General features: G+C 40.7%; 1 protein-coding gene across 3 annotated transcripts in view; it reads left to right on the top strand.

Annotated features, from left to right (window-relative positions):
- Positions 1-23,228, top strand: part of KANK1 (KN motif and ankyrin repeat domains 1) — a 256,356-nt gene that overhangs the window by 193,696 nt on the left and 39,432 nt on the right. The gene's annotated exons all lie outside the window — the stretch shown is intronic.

The raw sequence follows: 23,228 nt of genomic DNA, 5'->3' as shown, positions 1-23,228 counted from the left end.
CAAAACTACAGCTCCCTGCATGCCCGTACAGTCAACGGCTGTCCGGGTATGCTGGGAGTTGTAGTTTTGCAACATCTGGAGTTTTGCAGGTTGGAGACCACTGGTATAGAGTGTCTGCGCCGGCGGCCGCAACAAACAGGACGAGGAGGGCAGCGCATGCAGGTGACATGTGAGTAGTACCCTGATGGGGACAGCGCTGGGCTAATAATTAATTGGGGGGGGTGCAGAACAGCGCTCGCAGGTCACATAGGATTAGTTCCCCGATGTGGGGACAGCACAGTGCTGGGCTGATTCATTCATTCCCGAGGGGGAAGGCCTAAGCCAGTATTGCGGTATGGGTTAAAATTCATATCGTGCAGCACAAAAATTTCGGTATTTGGTATGAACTGGTATACCGCCCAGCCCTAGAAAGAGGCAATCTAGGCAATGTAAAGAATACCCACTACATTTTTTTTTTCTGTTTCTTAATAAACAACCATTACAATGGGAGGGACTCTAAAGAAACGAGTTTTGTTCAATTAAACAACTTTGCTCTTAGGTCGGCACTAAATCACTTTGTGAGCCCTGCTTATGTATTATGTTCAGCGGAGCAGCGTAAAACACTGCTTTTCCTGTAAGTTATTTTCCCACAAAAATGAAACCTGGATTTACAGATCTGAAATCTCATTAACATACAGAGAGCATTTGCCATCCACAGCTACAGAAGCAAAGGGAACTTGTTAGACAGGATTAGGATTTTATGTATTCAGATCTACACCCTACCATTTTGACAGTATTATTGCAGGTCCAGAATACACCCAACTGTTAATGCTTAAGAAAATATACACTAAAAAAACAAACATACCGTAAATACTCAAGAACCTATAGACTGTAGGGCCTTCTAGTGTCTTCCATTTTTCTGTGTGTCTTGCTTATTTCCTTGCTAAGGGTGGGTTCACACCACGATTTTTCTATACAGTTTTTGGATACTTAAAAAAGAAAAAGAAAAAAAAAACGTATTCAACCGTACAGAAAACAGTGGCCATAGACTTTCCATTCAAAACCGTATGCACCATATTGTATACGGTTGTCTCCGTTTTTCAAACCACACATTTTTTTTACTTTTTTTCTTTTCTGGACAGAAAACCGTGGCCTACCACAGTTTTTGGTCCGGGTGAAAAACCGTATTGACCCGTATACGTTTTTTTTTTTTTAACATGGGAGTCAATGGGAACCGTACAGATGTGTGTACGATTCCATCCAGTTTTTACCATATGGTTTTTGACTTTGCACAGTTTTTTTTCTTGGAATTTCAATCAAACAAGTGAAACTTTATTCATAATGGAGTGAAAAGTTCAAAACGTATGTTGTTTTTTTCTTAAAAAAACGGATGCAACCGGACATCATTTTTCATACTGTATACGGTTAAAAACAGATAAAACTTTGTACACACGTTTTGATACAGTTTAGTCAGGTGTTGAGGAATCCGTTTTTTTTAATCAAAAACCTGATAAAAAACTGTATTGCAAAAACATGGTGTGAACCTACCCATATCTTGTCTATGTCTCAGATCAAGGGCAATCTTGTTTTTTAGGTTAATTGCTGTTCTGCTGGTAAAAGGTGTATACTACAGATTCCATACATTAAAATGCATAAGGAAGCAGTGGCCAGATTTACATGCAGTGCCTAAACTATAGCTGTGTTATCACCTGTGTTAGGCTGGCCCCAGCTGTTATTAAGAAGTCCCAACTTGAAGAATCTGTGTTAGGACTTGCATAAAATAACGTCTAATAACATCGCACATAGGGTAAATTGGGACCTGAGCACAGATACCTTTTTTAAAGTTAAGTTATACAGTTGTTTAGCGCAAGCTTGTTGGCTATCCCTTCATCTAGTATAACTTTAGTACAGTGGTCCCTCAAGTTACAATATTAATTGGTTCCAGGACGACCTTTGTATGTTGAGACCGTAACTCTATGGAAACCTGGTAATTGGTTCTGAAGCCACCAAACTGTCACTCAAAAATAGGAAAAAGTGAGGATTAAAGAAAAATAAGTAGATAACTAATACAGATAAAGCAAATCCTTACATATAAAAGTAATAAAGATCTGCTGGGAGCTGTAATCACTGTCTATGTAGAGGACAGGAGCTTCTTCAGGGTCCTGTGCAGAACACACAATGTCCCAAAAAAAAGTAAAATGGAGCTGCCACCACCTGGAGCCCAAAGGAGCAGCTAACCCTGGCACAGGTAAAGAGTACAGAACATGTAATACCTCCCTGTACTGTAGGGGGCGTTACCAGACATCAGTCAGTTCATACACTTTTGTAAAACAGGTAAAGAGTAGTACAGAACATGTAATACCTCCCTGTACTGTAGGGGGCGCTACCAGACACCAGTCAGTGCATACACTTCAGTAATACAGGTAAAGAGTACAGAACATGTAGTACCTCCCTGTACTGTAGGGGGTGCTACCAGACATCAGTCAGTGCATACACTTCAGTAATACAGGGGTTTTACCAATGAATGTCCATTCTGATTGGTTGGTTCTTCCGGCCATTGACACGTTTCACAGATCTGGACTGTCTGTACATTGTATGTTGAATCTGGTTTCAAGTTGTAATGGTCCAGAAAAGACAATTGTATGTTGAAACTATTGTATGTTGAGGCCATTGTAAGTTGAGGGATCACTGTGTATTCCTTCTGAGCCAGTAAGACAGGAAATGAGGAGAGATGAGTCAATGACCTTGATCCACTCAGCCGAGTCTCAATATCTTTTGTTTTAACTAGTAAAAGAAGGTGTGCGATTTTCTAACAGGTTTTTTCCATTGTCAGATGTCATTTAAAAGCATTTTAAAACCTGCTGAGTGTGTCAGGTTCATTAGCATGGAGAGTATCCTGCAGACTGACAGTCTTGTGGAAATCTTAACTGAGCAAGTGGGCCTTATGCTTTCCATACACATGAGATGTGTTGGGTGAACCTGCTGACTAATGTATGTGGTAGTCTCCTTACTCTTATACAGCAGATAATGGGGAAGAGAAGGATCAGGCATGTTGGGGGTCTATAGATCCATTTGTACCATAATAGTTCCTTATGTACCTGGCAGTGTAAAATTAGCTTTAGTGTTCCTTATCTCCTAATGCAGACAGGTGCCTTACAGCTGGAACACAGGTTTTGAGTTGGAGGGGGAGAAAACTGGTTGATCCCTTGAGCAATATAGGGTTTTAAATTGAGAGGGCCTAAGATGTAAGTAGGTTATTAAATAGAGAATGAGCCTTATGCACTTTGCCTGTACAGTCACTAGGCCTCAGTCCAGTTAACTATCTAATGGATGTGGTGGACCTTAGCATAACTTAGCATTCTACAACTATTTTGGCTGACAATATTATCTGGAAATTACATGCGAACAATTTTTGTTTTTTCTTGAAGGCTGCTGGTAAGCTTCTGTCTGTCAAATATGTGATCAGCCATGGTGGATTTTTTCAGTGATGGTTGGCATAAGCTCAGTTTTTTTACATTTTTTTACATTAATGACAGTGATCTTCAAATTTTGTCTGGCATGATCATTCGTACAAATGATCCCATAGGACTTTGACTGGCCATGTTTTGGCCGATCAAACTCCCATGTGTATGGCCTGCTTTAGTGTTTACCTTGTGTTGAATGTAGAACCAATGCTGCAAAGAATTTTACCTGTACTAGTATTGAAGGGAGATCCTAACCAGTAGAATGGTTATTTAGGCTGGGTTCACATATATCTGGTGTCCAGGTTTGGTGAATTCAGCCTAAAACTCACCAAAACGCAACTGATGCCTTTAACGGGCATCAGTTGTTTAAAATCCTGTGTTCAATATTTCTGGACAGGGGAACACGGCAAGATGTATTCTCCCGTCCGGTGGTAGTGTGGTGCGTCCGACCATACAGCGTTCAAATTAAGATGCCAGATAATAGTGAGCTGTCCCATTCAAATGGGAATCATTCTAATGCATTTCCATGTCTTATCATAGAATTGCCAGTTCCTCATTTAAGTCAGTCTACCCCTTATTTTTGTAAATATTTTATTATATCTTTTCATGTGACAACACTAAAGAAATGACACTCTGCTCCAATGTAAACAGTGTTTAATATTGTGTCCCCTCAAAATAATTCAACACACGGCCGTAAATGTCTAAATTTTGGCAACAAAAGTGTACATCCCTAAGTGGAAATTTCCAAATTGGGCCCAAAGGGAAATAGGGATCAACCACCAATCAGCACTCCCAGCGGGGAATATGAAATCATGGCACAAGCTCTGCCAGCCCCATCCTAGTAATGCAGGGCAGGTGCTATAGCAGCTGTGATCAATATGACCATAGCATCTGTAGGGTGGCAGAGGATGCTCTTCATTGGTGCCCCTCAAAACCATTGTGGGGCATCGGTGGTAACCATGGCAAGTGGAGGTCTGACAATGGCCTCTGTTGTCATGGCTACAAAAGCCGATCAGTCTCTGCCTCAGGTTGAGTCAGATTACCTGTACTATGGCTGTCAGTGTAATATAGGCATGATACAGTGCAGTACAGATGTGTACTAAGTATAGAGGAGATGGCAGCCCTCGAGTTGCGGTACCATGGACCCAGATAAAAGAAAATTGTCCCAGCGCAGGCTTCTTGAATGTTCTTGGAATTTTTGTTCTTTCATTTGAATAAGTTACAAACGCTTTTCAGCTTCCGCCTTTATTAATCACAACAATTGATAAAGGCAGAAGCCGAAATATGTCTTGCATTTGTTTGTAACTTATTAAAATGAAAGAAAATTCCAAGAACATTCAAGAAGCCTGCGCTGGGACAATTTTCTTTTACTCGGATGTGTACTACATAGTATTTTATGTGCACGAAAAAGTGAAAGCAAACAAATGTGTAAAAATTTTAATGTAAAAAATGTATATATATCTCGCACATTGTTTCCACAAATGCAACTTTGAGTAGAAAAAATCCAGAGGAGAGGATGAAACATACAAAATATTGTTCTGAAGTGATTTTGTTTTTTGCTTATGTGCGCCAAATTTATCAACTTTTAGCAAAGACACATTTTCAAAAGACAACAATGATATAATTTAAATATAGTTGGAAACTGCAAATTATACAATTTACTGATGTAACCCTATTATGGTGATATAGGCATATAAACTTCTTACAAAAGAATTGCCAATCTCTTAGGATAAGTAGTGCCCACCTTGTTACTAAAGTCTTCATGGAACACAAGCATGACACTTCTTTTCAGAACATGGTCGCTGAAGGATTTGTAGATGACAAGATAAATCCAGCAGCCTCCTTTATTGAAAAACACTGCACAGGGAACACTATCCCATCTTCAGTATTTTTCCTAAGAAAGATACTCTTGAGATGTGTCTGGTTATATGCCCCTTCATGACATATTGGGCAAGGGAAGCAGTAATGTTCTGCCTCACCAAGCGATTTTCTGAATGGCAAGGGGACACATTGGGTCAAGGTGCTTACCGTGCCGACGCGTCTCGCTGCAGCTCAGGAAGACTATTGCATCGGCGGTCGAAAGCAGAATTAGGACCCTCTCCCGCTGAGTAATCCCATATAATATTAACCTAAAGCAGCCAACTGCTTTATCATTCCATTGAATACATCCCCACCCAAAGGAAAAACCATCTTCTGTGATAAAAAATAAACAAATAACCGTTGTTTAAATACATGCTTTACATTCCTGTGGCTGCCAACTCAAAGCTTTATGTTTAATGGCTTGTCTTTAAGTGTGGCTTCTGAGAGTCTACAAAGCTCACATGGTTATATAACATTGCATATACTAGATCTTTTTATAAATACAAGTTTTCCCCCATCATAGAAGAAAAAATTGGAGAAGATTTAAGGGTATGGCCACATTCGGCTGCACATTTTCAGAAAATCTGCAATGCTCACAATAGCAGCGACATGGATAAGATTTCCAGAAACTCATCTACATTCTGCGGAAAAAATGTAAACAAAATCTGTGCAGAAATTCACCTACGGTGCAAATTCTATAGCATGGGAAATGTTGTCAAATACAGTGCATTTATACTGAATTTATCCCACTGACTTAAATGGGGAAGTTGGATCTTCTGTAAAGTTCAGAATTGAAATACATTGGACATACATTGATATTGGCATATTTGTTCCCTTAATTTCACATGATTTATTGCTAATTTGCCATATCTGCAGTGTATGATCATATAACAAAAAAAGTTAAAGGGGTACTCCCGTGGGAAACTTTTTTTTTTTTTTTTTTTTTTTTAAATCAACTGGTGCCAGAAAGTTAAACATATTTGTAAATTACTTCTATTTAAAAAATCTTAATCCTTACAATACATTTTATGGGCTGTATACTAAAGAGGAAATGCTTTTTCTTTTTGGATTTCTCTGATGTCACGACCACAGTGCTCTCTGCTGGCCTCTGCTGGCCATTTTAGGAACTGTCCAGAGCAGCATATGATTGCTATGGGGATTTTCTTTTACTCAGGACAGTTCCAAAAATGGACAGCAGAGGTCAGCAGAGAGCACTATGGTCATGACATCGGAGAAATCCAAAATTCTTCTGTTGTATATAGCCCCTAAAAAGTACTGGAAGGATTAAGATTTTTTTATAGGAGTAATTAACAAATCTGTTTAACTTTTTGGCACCAGTTGATTTAAAAAAATATATATATAAAAAAGTTTTCCACAGGAGTACCCCTTTAAAAACTGCCAAACCTTTACACACATGCACAGTATAGATACATATAAAATGTATTTGTGTATTTTGTGTTCTGTTATGCTTTCCTGTCGAGCTAAAGTTGCTATCTTTTCTAGTTAGAAATATCTATTTTCTGCTGTGTAAATTGTAAGCCCTCGCAAGCAGGGCCCTCTCCCTCTATATCAGTCTGTCTGTCTTCTCTATGTCACATTTTATGACACAGAATAAGGAACATATATGGTATAGTATACTAATATACATATATTATAGTATACTAAAAGAGGAGTTACCTGTATCTGCAATTGGATTGTGAGGGCCGCTGTGGACATGATGATCTCTGTAGAGCATTTCATAAATAAAACATGTCCTATATATGTTTTATTCATAGATTCAGAGATGTAGTTATAGGAGGTGCAGAGATAGCAGTTGCATCGGGGCCCTTGTGCCTTAGGGGATTCCAAAGCACATCTGCCCCATAAGAGATGAGCGTTATAAATAGCACATGGTGCCCTGTTGCAGATTTTTCATTGGGCCCAGAAGCTACAAGTTACGCCTCTCCATAGATTACAAATTATTAGTTTGTTACCACAGATATAGGGATTTAACTGACAAATAAATGTGCCGAGTGTGACTGTCCACCATCTACTCCTCTGCACCTTTAAGTTTGCAGAGTCCCCCCAAAACACCTGGCGAGATCCGAGGTAACTCACACTTGACCTCAGTTGCCTCCTCCACTTTACGTTCCTAAATCTTTACAGTATATCTGTCGAAACCTGCCAATTGGCTCCTATTCTGACATAAAAGCCTCTGTCTACTAACCTGACAAGATGCTGCAAAAAGTAAACCAGAGCCTGATAGAGCGTTTTGGCTCTCTTCCGCTCTATATGTAAAATACAATATTAAACAGGGGATCGTCTGTCTTCCACAACTTTGTAATACACAGTATGCTTGGACTTGGTTTTAGTGTTATCCACCATCCAATGGTAGGCTTGCATGCCACTACATAATGATGAACAGATGGACAGCAGTGGTTAAGTTGTATAAATATCCAGGACAGTGTGCTTTCCATTTCGTATACCACTTAAAAGAAGTAAAAAAAAAAAAATGGTGTGGTTTTATTGTTTGTGGGTACCAAGAGAAACTAGAGGTGGCTACAGGAAAAATGTAGCATTAGATGGCACTATATCCTCTATAGATTAATTATAGAGGAGTGTACTGAGTAATAGCTTCTTCTATGATAGTAGTCTCCAAAGTGTGGCTCTCCAGAAGTTGCAAAACTTCAACTCCCAGCATACCCGGAATAGGGCAGAGGTTGCCCTAATGGAGCAATGGTTTAGTCCATGGGGAGAGTCATTGGCTGCTGGTAGCCAACCAGGTCTGACACATATATAACACATTCCATGCTTTATCACTCAGAGAATGTACAGTTCTGTCTAAAAGAAGTATCTTTAAAGACCTCAGGGGTCTCCTAAAGCATGACAACTCTGGTCATGTTTGGAGGACTCCATTGCTATGAATAGATCGTAGTTATGCCTCATGTTGTCAGTTTTCAGGATGGGTTGCATACCATTAATCCTCAAGAGTTGTCATACTATTTACTGTACTACTCTGTACACAACACGTGGCAATTTCTAGGCAGATTTTTTGCAATCCTACCAGAAGCTGAGGATCACTGCAGCTTTTAACTCCTTTCCCATGACATGCCAGGGAATGAATGCCAATCTATGGGGCAATGGTTCTCAAACTGGCTGCACAGTAGCCCATACTAGCTGGTACTGGTGGTACTCTCAATGTCTCTTCTTTGACATGTTGACCAATGATGACCCCCTTGTTTAGCAAGTGAGACTCCAGAACAAAAGTTTTGAGACGTGCTATAGTCTAACAGATGAAAGCAGTGGTGGGTGTGCAGAGCCCTAAAGGGTTTTTCTTTAAATTTGAATGGTCTTGTGGCTACATTGATCCAGTTCTAACATTCCTATTCTGTTATATTTTATATAGGTTCTACCTGTTCGTAGTGATGATAAAGGTGGAGTAGTATGGTGGAAAAATGTATTGTGTGTGAACATGCTTTGTTCAATAGCGCCTTTTTCTGTATAAAGCAAACAATTCACGGATGAAGTTTGGAGCCTCAGTGGAACTTGACAGGACAAGTGTACCGTATTTACTTGCTCTTTTCTTGTCAGTATCAGAATAGGCACAGCAAGAGACCAGAAAAGGAATGGTTTGTGTGCATGTGGCTTTACTATGTTTATTTTATAGGAAGGTATGAATAGTATATTTCATTGGATCTTTCTACTGATGTCACATAGGGCACATTAAACTATTATAGCACTATGTTATCCAAAGGAAGATCGAAATAAGGACAGTGCAGAATGCCACAAAGACCCCATGTGTAAGGATTACCCCCCTTCCAATACTAAAAATTGGCCCTCTAGTAGTAAGGACATATTCATACAAGGCGGCAGTGGTGCTCCTGAAACCTCCACCTTTAGGACAACCCAGCAAAATACATTAGTTTTTTTTTTTCCTTCAGTTTTGAGTGGTGCAATAGTAGTTTGGTTCTGTTGCACCACTACATGAATGTTGACCATTGGTGAGCCGTTTATTTAGCTGGTGAGACCCCAGAACAAAAGGTTTGGGATGCGCTATAATTAGAGATGAGCAAAGTTACAGTAATTTGATTAGTCACGAAGCTCTGCGTTTACTGACTTTAGCCTGCATAAATTAGCTCAGCTTTCAGGTGCCCCATTGGGATGGAAAAGGTGGGTACAGTCCTGGCAGACTCGCTACTAGGACTGTATCCACCTTTTCCAGCCCACCGGAGCACCTGAAAGCTGAACTCATTTATGCAGGAAAAGACATCAACTGCCGAGCCGAGAAGTTCGGGACAAATCGAATTACTGTAAGTTCGCTCATCTCTAGCGCAGCACTCCAAAGTAGTTCAAACAAAAAATATGCATTTATTCACCATATATCTCCAGCAACATTTCAGCTCAACACTAGAGCCTTTTTCAAGCATAGTGACAATCATCAAACAAGGGGTTTATATACCCAGTCATGTGATATATCCAATAAAACAATTGAACATTAATACAGTGCAAAATCATCCAAAAATTACAATAAAGTACAATATATAGTGCAAAGTACAGTACAGATTTAAGAGTACTTACAAGTACATACAGTGAAAAATAGAATAAAAACAGATACAAGTATAAAAGGCTTGAAATACAGTGCTCATACATAATTAGATTTTTAATATCGTTTACATCAGCTTTTATAAATCCTATCCTGGTATGTAATCACAGGAGAGAACTCTCCTGCTCTGTAACTGTCATGGCGCCGCCAGCTTGTGCTATTTCACCATGTGCCTGCACAAGAATCCTACATCTCCGATCACGTTGGTGGTAGCAATCGGTATCAGTCAGCAGCATCCTGCACAGGCGATTGCTGCAAATCTCACTCCACAGTTAGAACAGTGATGCATGGCTGAGATTCTAACAATCAAAGTATAGAGACTGTGGCAATCTAAAAGGCTAATACTGACAGTATGTGAAATACGAACGTGAAAAAAACACTCACTCCTTTAATTCTATAGAAATTCATATTACATATGTGTGCAATTGATTAAGTAAATATCTATTATATTAACATGCAAAAGATATATAAAAGTGAAAATAATGAAAAACTCTAATACATATATGTGCAAATAATTGAATACATAAAAAATACATTACACCAATATACACTGCTCAAAAAAATAAAGGGAACACTTAAACAACACAATGTAACTCCAAGTCAATCACACTTCTGTGAAATCACACTGTCCACTCAGGAAGCAACACTTATTGACAATCAACTTCACTTGCTGTTGTGCAAATGGAACAGACAACAGGTGGAAATTATAGGCAATTAGCAAGACACCCCCAATAAAGGAGTGGTTCTGCAGGTGGTGACCGCAGACCACTTCTCAGTTCCTATGCTCCCTGGCTGATGTTTTGGTCACTTTTGAATGCTGGTTTTGGTCACTTTTGAATGCTGAATGCTACAACCCACACAAGTGGCTCAAGTAGTGCAGCTCATCCAGGATGGCACATCAATGCGAGCTGTGGCAAGAAGGTTTGCTGTGTCTGTTAGTTTAGTGTCCAGAGCATGGAGGCACTACCAGGAGATGTGAAGGAGGCCATAGGAGGGCAACAACCCTGCAGCAGGACCGCTACCTCCGCCTTTGAGCAAGAAGGTGCAAGAGGAGCACTGCCAGAGCCCTGCAAAATGACCTCCAGCAGGCCACAAATGTGCTTGTAGCCACTCAAACGGTCAGAAAAAGACTCCATGAGGGTGGTATGAGGGCCCGATGTCCATAGGTGGGGGTTGTGCTTACCGCCCAACACTGCAGGACGTTTGGCATTTGCCAGAGAACACAAAGATTGGCAAATTCGCCACTGGCGTCCTGTGCTCTTCACAGATGAAAGCAGGTTCACGCTGGAGTCTGGAGACGCTGTGGAGAACATTCTGCTGCCTGCAACATCCTCCTGCATGACCAGTTTGGCGCTGGGTCATTAATGGTGTGGGGTGGCATTTCTTTGGGGGGCCGCTCAGCCCTCCATGTTCTTGCCATAGGTTGTTTGACTGTCATTAGGTACCTAGATGAGATCCTCAGACCCCTTGTGAGACCATATGCTGGTGCGGTTGGCCCTGGGTTCCTCTTAATGCAAGACAATGCTAGACCTCATGTGGCTGGAGTGTGTCAGCAGTTCCTGCAAGAGGATGGCATTGATGGTATGGACTGGCCCACCCGTTCCCTAGACCTGAATCCGATTGAGCACATCTGGGATATCATGTCTCGCTCCATCAACCAACGCCATTTTGCACCACAGACTGTCCAGGAGTTGGTGGATTCTTTAGTCCAGGTCTAGGAGGACATCCATCAGGAGACCATCCACCACCTCATTAGGAGCATGCCCAGGCATTGTAGGGAGGTCATACGGGCACCTGGAGGCCCCACACTACTTAACCTAATTTTGACTTGTTTTAAGGACATTACATCAGTTGAATCCAACTTGGATCAGCCTGTATTGTGGTTTCTCCCTTTTTTTGATTTTGAGTGTGACTCCATATCCAGACCACCATGGGTTGATAAATTTGATTTTCATTGAAAATTTTTGTGTGATTTTGTAGTCAGCACATTCAACTATGTAAAGAAGAAAGTATTTCATACGATTAGTTCAATCATTCAGATCTAGGATGTGTTATCTTCTTGTGTTGTGTTCCATTTATTTTTTTGAGCAGTGTATATATATTACTTGCTGTCCTCCACATTCAGTAGGCACAGGATATCACTTAATGGAAACTGGCATCATGATTATAACATCCAGTTTAGTCTAGGAGAGGTTGGATTGTTATGATCAGACTTGCCAAGGTAGACTAAACTTTGAATGCATACATACACACAAGTTACTGTATTAGCATGCTGACCAAATGACACTATCTTTACTTTTTTGTGGAGTTTGTTTTTCTAATGAAGTATTTGGATCCAGACTGGCCCACAATAGTAGCATCTAGGTATCTTAGGATCTATCACAGTTAGGGCCCAATCTGAAGCTGATTTGGATGTGATATAGTGTGTGATCACAGCTGAAATGTGTATATACAGAGAGTGGGCCGCAAAAAGAGATCCCTCAGTGAGCCCATGGCATACCAGTTGAACACGTACAGTATTATATTATAAATCCCTTCTCTAAACACCCCTACACATGTAAAGATTATCCACAAGTCAATTCTGTTCACCTGGTGTATTTGCTTTGCATATCTTATTCTTTTTTTTTCTATTTGTACCTTGGAGCAATTTTTACTATTTAAGTGTAAGCCCAATAATAGTCATAGAGCAAACAAAGAACAAAATCACACCTGCACTCACCGCAAGGGTACCGCAACTCCGGCCTCACTCAAACGGTGCCTCCAATCCGCGATCGGGCATATCAGAAGTGGAGCGCTCAGAGAAGGCGACTGCCGGCAGTTTCACACAATTACTATGCGCTTCATCCAGCCTTCATCAGGCCGGATGAAGCGCATAGTAATTGCGTGAAACCGCCGGCAGTCGCCTTCTCTGAGCGCTCCACTTCTGATATGCCCGATCGCGGATTGGAGGCACCATTTGAGTGAGGCCGGAGTTGCGGTACCCTTGCGGTGAGTGCAGGTGTGATTTTGTTCTTTGTTTGCTCTTTTACTGATTACGTTCTGTTTCACCTAGCACCGCCGATGGGACCCCTTGTACAAGTACCTATCTGTTGTAAACCTCCGATGTGTATCCTTTGTTTCTAGACCCTGTGGTTGCTAGCAGTGCCACTTGTTCTTCTCTCTTACATTGGCCAATAATAGTCATACAAAGTTTTTGTCCTACACCAATTTTCAGTGTAAACAGCCGTACAATATATAAGAATGCCATACAGTGACCAAATTACAGTTTATATCATATTGCATTTTAACAACTCCCCTTCTCATCATGCCCTCCATAGCTCCTCTATAATACTGACTGGGTTGGTGTCCAAATAATATGCGTAAATGCTGAACACGTTAGAAACAGGGCTTGGTTTTCAAGTAGTAAAATTTTTCTGTGCCAGATTGCCAACTACTGGATGGACTGAATGTGTAGAGGTGAAGATTCAGTAAGACTCCTGCTCTGCACATTCTGCTTGGTCAAGCATGCAAGATACATGTCCTCCCATGGAAATGCAGTAACAGATGATGTGCAGGGACAATGTAGTATTCATGTAAAGAACCAGCTACATAATGCAAAGGGCCTAATGATTTGCCTGAAGACTTTTACAAAAAGGTTCACTTGTATAATTTATAAGGTGCCAACTAGAGATGAGCGAAGTTACAGTGCTTCGATTCTCCATGAACGTCTTGACAGTTGCTGACTTTAGCCTGCATAAATTAGTTCAGCTTTCAGGTGATCCGGTGGGCTGGAAAGGGTGGATACAGTCCTAGGAGAGAGTCCTAGTACTGTATAGAAAAGGTGGATCGTCCTAGGAGAGAGGCTCCTAGGACTGTATCCACCTTTTCCAGCCCATCGGAGCACCTGAAAGCTGAACTAATTTATGCAGGCTAAAGTCAGCAACTGCTGAGCCGCAAAGGTTCGTGCAGAATCGAATCACTGTAACTTCGCTTATCTCTAGTGCCAACCAAACAAAACACTTATTTGCAGAGTAGGAAGTGGGAAAGAATCATTGGCCATGGTGTCCATATTGTTGTTTTCCGGGTCCGTTCCTCATTTTTTATTTTTTTTCTTGAGAAGAACAGACCCTGAAACAGGTCGGAACACAACAGACACTGCTTGGTCTCGACTGACCCGGTTCACTTGAACAGGGTCCATCAGGGGATCTGGTAGTTTAGTGGAGAAAATAAATAGTGCCAACTACTATCGTTCTGACGGAATTGCCAACTGGACTCCGGATAGCCAACAGCAATGTGAACGAGGCCTTAGTAAATCAGAATTGAACTGCAGTTAATCTCCAGATGCTATGAACAATGTTGACCCATAAATGTTTTGATCTCAATTGTTTATACAACAACCTAAGACCTTAAACAAATTCATTTTTCAACAAAAAAAATACTAATGCTTTAACTATGGTAGGACCCCCACAATCTCTAGAACAGGACCCAGCTCTTGGAAAGGGGGCATGCTGTGGACTTCACACACTCCATTTATTTGTATGGGAGTGCCAGAGTGCTGTATGTGCTGCAGCACTTCTATACAAATGAATAGAGCGCCATTGGTCAAGACACCCCCCCCCCCCCCCCCAAGATCAGTTATTTGTCCCCTATCCTGTGAATAGGGGATTAGATATTTTAACCAGGCAACCCCTTTAATTAAAATAAGTGTGTCTGTGTAGGAATTACCAGACACTGGAATTGAATGCCATACACGTCGTAGAGAAAATGATTTAAGAAAAATTAGCAGTGGTCTCTTATATTTATTTTCAGAGCTGTTTACATATAAAAAAAAAATCTTTAATTTTCACCCATGTTAAAGAAGAGCTTGGACTTTCCTTGATAGTAGTAAATAAAATATTTGCCCTCTATCTTTAATGCCTTTACAGTATGTTAGTGATTAAAATGCAAGGCCTGTAGCCCTGTACTTTCTTCCTTTATACTAGCCCATTCAGAGCCTGGGTTACATGTTAGGCCTACAATACTATGTTCTTTCAAGCATAAGACTGCTACATTGCACACAATGGAATCACAGTTACCTCACAAATCAGAGAGTAGTAAACTGCCACAAACCTCACATAAATGTAATTCAATGTAATGTCATTCTCTATATAACTGATCACACTAAAATCACTAGTCCAGTAGATTGTCACTGTCCATACACAAGCATGTTGGAAAGATTGCGTAGAGGCACTGGCAGACCCTAACTGAGACTAACTGGGGAACAGGTTGAAAAGCAGTGATAGCTGTCTACAGAACAGCTCTAATGGCTGACTGGCTTTAGATATCAGCACCATAGCACCAAATCTAGAGCTTATTCCACTCACCGGTTTTGGTCTGATCTTGTTTTTAACAATAAATAAACGTCGTCTGCTCAGCAATTAGGTGTGTTTCGATTTCCAGTTGGGATAAAATGTGGCACACGCAAACTTATGGGAAAAAAAGAAATTGCAGTCATAATTCCACACTATAGTACTCCATATTTATCAGTAAAAAGACTACAGTGCTTGTAGATAGCTGGGCAATGAGTTCATACACCCCGCCTCACCTTTATCATCTATCCCCTGTGCATATTCCAATATTGTCTGCGTTTTTACATCATTGAAATAAAGTCCCATCTTTTTATTTTTATTTTTTATTTTTTTTTCTGTGAAGCACTCTTAGGTTATTTACATACACATTTTTTTTTAGATGTAAAATGCTCCAATAACAGCTCTTTTACAGTATTTTAACCCCTTAATGAGCACAGACGTGTATTTACATCCTGTGGCTGGCTCCTGATCTGTGAAGCGCGCTCAGAAGATCTAGGACCCGCCTCTAATACCGGACATCGCCAATTGGGCTGATGTCCGGTATTAACCCTATAGATGCCGCGATCAAAGTCTAAAATGGGAGAATACACTGCCGGTTAGCTTAGCGGAGCTGTTTGGTACAGCAGGAGGTGTCTTACCTTCCTCCCGGCTGTCCGATCAGCGTTTGATTGCTCCAAGCCTGAAATCCAGGCTTGAGCAATCAAGTGCAAAAAACACTGATCAATGCATTCCTATGGCAATGCATTGAACTGTGCCTGCAATCCGTATATGCAATATTACAGCCCCTAGAGGGGGCTATAACGCTGCATAAAAAAAGTAAAAAAAAATAAATAAAAAAAAAGGTTAATGTGATTTAAAGGGATCTCCAGAATATTAAAATTTTCCCCCATACTGCCGGCAGAAAAAAAAATAAAGATGTACATACCTTTATCTGCTCCCCCGGGGCCTCCGGTAACCGGCTCCGGTCTCCGCTGTGATCCTCTTCCTGGTTGTCGGTGGTCAGAGAATCTTACTGCACTCAGCCAATCACCAGCCGCAGCGAAGTCCAACTTGGCCGGCAATAGGCTGAGCGGCTGTGTGAGAACGCTTCATGACACACAATTCTTCACTACACCGCTACCTGCTGCCAGGGCCGAAAAAGTCACACTGCCGCTCAGCCTATCGCCGGCCGGGACTTCACTGCCGCTGGTGATTGGCTGAGCGCAGTAAGACTCTCCGACCACCGGCAACCAGGAAGAGGATCGCGGCGGAGGCCGGATCCGGTTATCGGAGGCCCCGGGGGAGCGGAGGAAGGTATGTACATCTTTATTTTTTTACTACCGGCAGTATGGGGGACAATTTTTATATTCTGGAATTCTCCTTTAACTCCTTCCCTAATAAAAATCTGAATCACCCTCCCCCTTTTCCCATTTAAAAAAAAGTGTGTAAATAAAAATAAACATGTGTAACCATAAAAATATATGGTTAATTAAACCGCACGGTCAATGGCATATGCGCAAAAAAATTCCAAAGTCCAAAATTTTTGGTCACTTTTTATACCATAAAAACAAAATTGTACCGATAAAAACTTCAGCTCACGGTGCAAAAAAATGAGCCCTCATACCGCCCCGTTAGTGGAAAAATAAAGTTATAGGGGTCAGAAGATGACAATTTTAAACGTATTTAATGTTCGTGTATGTAGTTATGATTTTTTCTAGAAGTACGATAAAATCAAACCTATATAAGTAGGGTATCATTTTAACCGTATGGACCTACACAATGAAGATAAGATTTTTACCAAAAAAATTTACTGTGCAGAAAGCCCCCAAAAGTTACAAAATTGCATTTTTTGTGAAAAATCTCCTGCAGACCCCATTGAAATTGACGGTCTGCAATGGATATTAAACAGCGGAGATTTCGCTGCGGAAAGCTTGCAGAGAGGCCGCCCCTTTAAACTTGCAGTAGGAAACACGCTCGTGTAAACGCACCGCTTGGGTGCGTTTACACGTGTGTATTTTCTGCAGCAGCTTTGCTTCAGCATTGAAGTTGGTCCACAGCAAAATCTGCAGCAAAAATACGCACGTGTGAACGTAACCTCAGGTAGAGTATTAATTTGTTTGCATTTGGCCATTATTTTTGCCAAAGTTGGAAGTGGAACTATAAAGAAGGTGCACATCTTTCTGCTTTTGGGACTATATAAAAGTAAAAATCTAATTTAAACTTTCTGTGAACAGATATAAATTTGCCCAAGATTCAGCGCCATTTACTGGATTTCTTAATGGTTTACTGTTGTTTCAAGCAACTTTCCTCCATTTGACGAACTATGTGAGCGGTAACCTATTTCTAATTCACTTAATTTACCAAAAGTTAGAGTTCTCACTACTTTGCACTGTGCTATTTACTGCCTTTTGTTAGGTCCAGTCCATCTCTAGTAACAGTTCAAAACAGAACACAAGGTTTGTGGGCTATGGGGGAGATTTATCAAAACCTTTGAGTTGACCAGTTGCCTATAGCAACCAATCAGATCACTTCTTTCATTTTTCAGAGGCATTGTCCCCTGTCTAAACTGTGTACATGCAACATGCAATATGTGACCCTCTCTCTCTTCTTCAGAGGATTCACACTGACCTTTGAAAGGTAAATCAAGGCTTCTAGCATCAGTAGTGCATTGCTTAGTATACCTCCTCTTTTGCTGTGCTGCCACAGTTTCTATTCTGCCCCCACAGCACCTGGAAAAGCCAGTGCATCAGTAAACCATTCCCTACACCCCCCCCCCCCCCACATGCAATCTATAGTAGTGTGCTGTTTAAATCACTAGTCCAGTGGGCAGCCTGTCCAGTCCAGTGCACTTTCACCAGCATTATATCATGGCATGGTGGACAAAATGAAGTGCTGTGCTGGTATTGCCTGACAGGTGTGTACCACTGGCAAACAGCTGGTTACATCCCTTAAAATGTAGAGAATTAGAAATTACTGTGCACCATGGAGGGAACTCTCTCTCAGGGGCTCAATAACAGTGAGAGCACGAATATCACCTTGTCACCACTCTAAAGGGTAATTTAACAAAATCATGCAGATTTCTGAAAATCTTTTTAACCTCCTTAAGCATCAAGCATTTTTCTGTTTTTGCACTTTCATTTTTTTCCTTCTCACCTTTTAAAAATCATAACCCTTTCAATTTTGCACCTAAAAATCCAAATGAGTGCTTATTTTTTGCGCCACCAATTCTACTTTGTAATGACATTAGTCATTTTACCCAAAAATCTACGGCAAAATGGGAAAAATCATTGTGCAGTACATTTTTTGGTAAAGATTAAACGTTATTTTTATTCTGTAGGTCTTTACGATTAAAATGATACCCTACTTATATAGGTTCGATTTTGGCGTAATTTTGGAAAAAAATCATAACTACATGCACGAAAATGTATACATTTAAAATTGTCCTCTTCTGACCCCTATTATTTTCTTTTTCCGCGTACAGGTTAGTATGAGGGTTCATTTTTTGTGCCGTGATCTGAAGTTTTAATCGTTACCATTTTTTTTTTTTTTGATCGCTTTTTATTCCTTTTTTTTATGGTATAAAAAGTGACCAAAAACACGCTATTTTGGACTTTGGAAGGGGTTAATGTGTGTGTTTTTTAAACTTTTTTTAAATTTTTTTTTATATTTTTTTTTACACCTTTAGTCCCCTTAGGGGACTTTAAGGAGGAATCATTTGATTCCTCATTCAGATCAATGTGGTTCTATAAAACCACATTGATCTGTGTGCTCCGCGCTCAATTGATAAAAAGCCTGGCCCTGCCAGGATTTATCATTCAGAGCGCCGGAGCCGGCACAGGACATGAGGTAAGCCCTCAGGATACCTCAGCAGTGGATCGCCCCCCCAGTGATCGCGCTGCAGGGTGGCGATCCACACGACTGGACCACCAGGGATGGAATAAAGGCACCTTTAGACACCACTGTCAGCTTTGACAGCGGCGATCTAAAGGGTTAATAGCCAGCCCCGGCGAACGCCGCATGTCTGCTATTAACGCCGCCCCCCAGCTACAAGAATCAGCTGGGGGCCGGCCGGTATGATGCATGCCCGAGCCGGGAGCCTGCGCCATACCCTGTTATCGGCCCATGGACGAGTATACATGTCCATGGTCGTTAAGGGGTTAAACAACAGGTACCCTTTAAAGGGGTTGTTTGTTAAAAACACAAGCTATTCATTTATTTTTTGGGTACAGTGTAAGCTTTATTATCTACATCTATGTATGGTAAAGTTTCAGAACTGCATGATTATGCGGGGGAATATGTTCTTTAATCCAATTTTCTTTAATGGCCAAGCCAATCACTGGCCAAGGTGGGACATTGCTGCCCGCCAGTGATAGGCTGAGCGACACTCTGGGCCCTGACGTTACTCGAGGCCCAGGCATCATGTTTTCTGTCATGAAGAGGATTACCACCGGGGACTGGATTGGGAGGCAGGAAGTTAATAAAGTTTTTTTTTTTTTTTTTTTTTTTAACGTGCTGTGGCAAAAGTTCCCTCCCCCTGGATTATTGGTGCATTATCATTAGGTGGTGCGTTTGGCAAGCTTTGTTATTTTATTCAGTGATACTTCCATGACCACTTAAGTCCAAGATGCTTATTTTAAGCATGTGGACTTTAAATAGTAGAAAAAATAAAGGGGGGGGGGGGGGTTGGGGTTTAGAATAAAAATATTTTTCCTAAAGTCTGAAGAATGGCCAGCACAAACATAGAACATAGTCTGTCTTCTGTAAATTGTAGTTTGTAGAAGTGCTCTGCAAGATACTTTGTACGTTCAGAGACAGTGCCCCTTTCATGGAGAAAACCTTCTAACACAGAGACTAGTGTTTGCCAGTGGACACAAAGTGTGTTTTTTTTTCCTCTAATAAAAGCAAAAGAGGCAAAGAATTCTACATATAGGAAAATAATAAGTGTGCTTCATGTTAAAGGTGTGCAGTATGTTTGTAAAACATACAGTTATGGCTGTAAATGTTGGCACCCCTGAAGTTTTTCAAGAACATGAAGTATTTCTCACAGAAAAGGATTGCAGTAACACATGTTTTGCTATACACCTGTTTATTCACTTTGTATTGGAACTAAACTAAAAAAAAAAAAAAGGGAGGAAAAAAAGCAAATTGGACATAATGTCACACCAAACTCCAAAAATGGGCTGGACAAAATTATTGACACCCTTAACTTAATATTTGGTTGCACACCCTTTGGAAAAAATAACTGAAATCAGTCGCTTCCTGTAACCATCAATAAGCTTCTTACACCTCTCAGCCGGAATGTTTGACCACTTTTCCTTTGCCAACTGCTCCAGGTCTTTCTTATTGGAAGGCGCCTTTTCCCAACAGCAAATTTAAGATCTCTCCACAGGTGTTCAATAGGGTTTTGATCTGGACTCATTGCTGGCCACTTCAGAACTCTCCAGTGCTTTGTTGTCATCCATTTCTGGGTGCTTTTTGACATATGTTTGGGGTCATTGTCCTGCTGGAAGACCCCAAATCTTGGATGCAAACCCAGCTTTCTGACACTGGGCTGTACAGTGCAACCCAAAATCCATTGGTAATCCTCAGATTTCATGATTCCTTGCACATCAAGGCACCCACTGCCAAAGGCAGCAAAACAACCCCAAAATATCATTGAACTCCACCATATTTCACTGTAGGTTCTGTGTTCTTTTCTTTGTAGGCCTCATTCCGTTTTCAGTAAACAGTAGAATGATGTGCTTTACCAAAAAGTTCTATCTTGGTCTCATCTGTTCACAAGATGTTTTCCCAGAAGGATTTTGGCTTACTCAAGTTCATTTTGGCAAAATGTAGTCTTGCTTTTTTATGTCTCTGTGTTAGCAGTATGGTCCTCCTGGGTCTCCTGCCATAGCGTTTCATTTCATTTAAATGTCGACGGATAGTTTGCGCTGACACTGATGCACCCTGAGCCTGCAGGACAGCTTTGGATATCTTTGGAACTTGTTTGGGGCTGCTTATCCACCATCCAGACTATCTTGCGTTGACACCTTTCATCAATTTTTCTCTTCCATCCACGTCCAGGGAGATTAGCTACAGTGCCAAAAAAAGGAACACTTGCATGTTGCAATTTTAGAATGCAGCCTATTTTGCATCCGTATTTGTAAGCTAGAACCATAAGGGGTACTGCATCAGCAACAAGTAAATCACACCTGAAATTGCATTAAATTCTTAGGCACTGCAATGCAGATGAGTAGTTATAACAAGCAGGTAACAGTAGAAAGGAATGGTAGGGACTGAAGTATGGTAGAAGTGCAAATCTGTCCATTATAGCCTTTCTGTGTAAGTTACAAATACAGCAAAATACTGACATATATATTGACCATGGGAAAGTGGCCTAAAGCATAGTTTATAGCAATATAAATAAATATATGAAAGACAAGGCTATTTTGTATCTGCTTTAAACACCTCCCATATTGTGTGTTTGTGTTCTAAGAAACTCTTGGCTTTCTTCCAACAAACATGTGGCTGTCAAAGTTTATAGAAGTTTCACAAGTGACTGCACCTTTAAGAGCCAGGATGTGGCTTTGCAGTGTTTGAAGTGTGACTCTGCAGTGAACAGCTGAGGCTTTCAGAGGGTGGTGGAAGGAGATTGTCCAGCAGAAGTTGTTGGTAAATGGCTGACCTATGAAGAAGCTAACCCTGTTCTGCTAAGTTTATACAAATGTGGCTTTTTTTTCCTTATGCGGCAAAGGGGGAAAAAAAAGTTGAACAGGCTGCTGTGAGGTTACTAGCATGGTGTGGTGAGGGAGACGGAGCTATGACAGGCACTGTCAGCATGAGCACACAGCGGTGGCTGGATCTGACTGTTGTATGCAGCGCAGCTTCTGGTGTCTACAAGTAAGTCTTTCTACCGGAGCAACTTCTATTTTCATTCATCTCTATAGTGTTTTCCTTCCTGTTAAGGCTTTGTCTTTCTACGGCTGATGTCTTTTACCTTGAGCATGGTGTCTGTGCTAGTGTAGCTTGTGTAATGGCCCAGCAAAAGCTTGGGGGACCCAGATTTAACTTCCCTGTTATGTGAGCTCGGGCAGTTTCTCTTTCAGCTGTGGAATTTCAGACTGTGCTCAGAACAGGTCCGTCTGCATATTTTTAGTTTGTGTATGGGCCGTGGTGGGCTAAAAACAACATCTTACAAAGGAAAGATTTAACTGCAAGCCCAGTCTTCCTCTGTCAGTGGCATTGCCCTTTACCAGCCTTATGTTTAGAACATGGAGCTAGATGATGGCTAGTCCTCCTGTAGTCCCTCTAACCAAAAGATGGAAAAACACTTGGCTCAAAAAGAAAGAGTTTACTATTTGCATATTCGTATCACAAGAAGGAGGGGACTGTCATAGGAACATGATGTTTTGTCAGAGGTTGGGGAATCAAAAGCTTTCTCCATTAGAATTTTTTTTTTTTTTTTTTTTTTTAAAGGGAAACAGCAAATGTGTGCTTTGTAATAAAAAAATATTCAATAGATCCGTAGTCTCGATATATGTGTAAGTAGCTGTCATATAGTTTGTTTCTTTGTCACATTGTCTTGGTTACACTACTCTAAAAAAAAATATGAACAAATCTGTACACTGCTTAGTTTTTATGTATTTTTTTTTTAGAAGGTACAAGGGGAATTGTATGTATCTGTAGCAGTGTGACTGTGACTATTATGTACATAAATGTTGTCTTTAATATGCTTTAGGCAGGAAACAGACTATTTTTTTGTAAACACCCCTCCCCCTTAAAAAGAAAAGCTGTAATTGCCCAATGGTGTTTTTCTGGGACAAAAAAGCTGTGAATAGATGTTGCTGGGAGTCGGTAGAAAAATATAAAGGGTCATATCCACATAGTGTTTTTATTTTTGCATTTTCATTCTTTAGTGGAAAATTGTGCCATTTTTTCCTTTCATAGATTTGCTCATGTATGTTCTGAGCTTTTTCCCCAATTCTTTAATACAAATTCTTGAGTCACAGGATGAAGAAGAAAAACATAGCGTATAAAACACCTATACTTATATGGGGA

This window comes from Hyla sarda, chromosome 1 (assembly GCF_029499605.1).
Source record: "Hyla sarda isolate aHylSar1 chromosome 1, aHylSar1.hap1, whole genome shotgun sequence".
Lineage (NCBI taxonomy): Eukaryota > Metazoa > Chordata > Amphibia > Anura > Hylidae > Hyla > Hyla sarda.
This window is presented reverse-complemented; position numbering and strand designations above follow the sequence as displayed.